Here is a 2,553-nt window from a genome sequence, read left to right on the forward strand (position 1 = left end):
TCCATCTATTGGTAAAGCCAATTCTGGCAAGGTGGCTGCTTTTCCCCCCATTATGGCAATGCTAGGAGACTAAACATGTTGTAAATAACATAACTGACTATTGAGACAGTGCTCAATGAAATACGTTTGAATGGATCAGAGGAGAATGTGATGGGAGAATCTCTTGTCCTGATTCTAAATAATTAGATGTAACCTGCTCTGGAATTTCAATTTACACTTTCATTGTCATGTATTCTATCTCTCTGTGATCTCGGTTTCTATCTTTCTTGATGGCTGTGTGGTCACACAATTAGATATTAGTTCAGTTCAGATTTATTGGAAAATTTAAGACAAATGTCCATTTGCTAAAGTCATCATTTCTCACTTCAGCTTTGCTTTTTCCCCATCCTTCCATGATGATATGGAGAAAGTTCAAGTGCAGTTCTGTCAATAGGAGAGAACTCTCCAATTTACTGGCCATGCTAACAAAGACACCGCAGTGATTTAAAATCTCCACTTGGAAATGGTGAACAGCAGCAGACCCCCGACTAACTGAAGGAAGTGCATATGAGCACAATGTAGTTCAATTGTTTAAATCAATATTGTCTCAAATGGCTATGTTGGCAGGCGAAGGCCTCCTGCTGATGTAGCGCTGTCTACGCAGGGGATTAGAGATGTGTAACTACGTTGCTCAGCTGTGTCGATTTTTCACACCCCTGAGCAATAATTATACCGATAAATGTCTTTAGTGTAGACCAGACAGTTTTCTCTTGTGTTTTCTGCATTTGTATCACTTCTCCCCTACTTCCTACTACTTTGAAAGATTTAAAGTGTGAAAAGAGAGGTATTTTTCCTCATGATGCAAAGATTCCCACATAGGAGACCCCTTCCACCAACACGCCTGGCAGAGGAACCAGAGATATATGAACTCACAGAAGTGTTCGGACAAACCACAACTTGAGCCGAGGTTCAGTTGTTGGTAATGGGGATTAAAAGAAAACTAACATATGTGACCAGAATTTGTGATCTTTGAATATATTAGTGTTACTAGTGAAAATGAAATCATAGGTGATGCTATTGGTTAAAGAGTAAGAGACTAATTGTTTGATAATCTGAATAATTTTGGAAAACTGAAAATTGTCTTGTTTTTTTTTTCTTTTTTTAGTTCAGGAAATGATGGTTAATCTTCAGAAGTTAATTTGATTTAATTTACCCCCTGTAGTGTAAGGAGTTCTGGTAGAAAACCTCACTCCAAAGGTTGAGGTGGGAGAATAGGTGTTAGAAAGAGTGTATAAGAGAATATTGGGTCTGTATAAGATTTTATTTTTTTGTATTTCAAATAGAACTTATTTTGCTTAGCTTCAAAGTCAATTTCTATTAAAAGGAAAACTACTCAAGGAGACAAGTTGTCTAAGTTTTTACCCACTTACACTGTAAGCGTCACTGACTTCCCCACTTCTCTAATTTGCAAAGGAAAGGCCTGACATCTGTCATAGGATGTGTCCAGCAGGTAGGAAAGCTGCAGTTGTCAACCATCAATACCAAGGAAAAGGCTGAAGTCCACTGCCTTTCATATCTAAAAGCCATCTAGAGGCTGGTCTACACTGAAAAGCTATGTTGACATGGCCACATCTCTCAGGGGTGTGAAAGATCCACTCCACTGAGAGAAGTAGTTAATGTGACCTAAGCCCCAGTGTAGACAGTGTTATGTTGTCAGAAGAATATTTCCAGTGTTTGAAGGGTAGACATACCCTTAGACAGATTGATACCCTCTGGGAAGCGAGTCATGACATCAATTCCAATTTTGACCCATCTCTCTATGTGAGAAATCTGCTAGTATGGAGGGCTGAGCCAGCTGTGCGATTACCTGGTTCAATTGAGGGAAAAGTTCTTAGTACCCATCAGTCCAAAGACTGAGAGAAATGTTGAGTTCCAACCATTGTCATTTTAGTATTTGATTGTTCCTTTCTCTATTTTTTGTGTTGGCCTTTCTGTTCTATCAGAGTGTGACTGTGTAGCTCAGTGCATGTGTGATAAATGCTCTTTGGTGCCAATTGGCAGAGAGGTCAAAGTAATTCACAAGAAACTCCTGCCTCAGACCTGACAAACTCATCACACGTAATGCACTGAATTTTATGATATTTATCCAGGAAGCATAGCAGTGAGATCTCTACTGAAAGCTTGTAAATTATTGTTACTCCTGATCACTGCAAGAGGTGTGTATGAATCCTATTGAAGGAGTCATGTAAGTATATGGAAAATTATGCCCATATGGTATTGTCATGAAAGTGAGTCACCCCAATCAAAGGTCTTGTTGGGAATGGCCCATTCAAGTGGGAGGGAATTGTCACCCATCCCTTGCTAGCCAGTTATGTGATGTGTTGCTGCATTGTCAACCTTTGCACCAGCCCAGAAAAGCCAATGGAAAACTATCAAAGACAAATTATAGACATCGAAACCCTGTGGAAGTGTAAACGACAATATGACAATGAGGAAATGATCCTTTCTGTGAATATACACAAAAGACTGATTCATTTTATAACACGGTGGAGAGAAACACTCTGGTTCTATTCA

The sequence above is a fragment of the Mauremys reevesii genome, linkage group 12 (genome assembly GCF_016161935.1).
Source record: "Mauremys reevesii isolate NIE-2019 linkage group 12, ASM1616193v1, whole genome shotgun sequence".
Classification (NCBI taxonomy): Eukaryota; Metazoa; Chordata; order Testudines; family Geoemydidae; genus Mauremys; species Mauremys reevesii.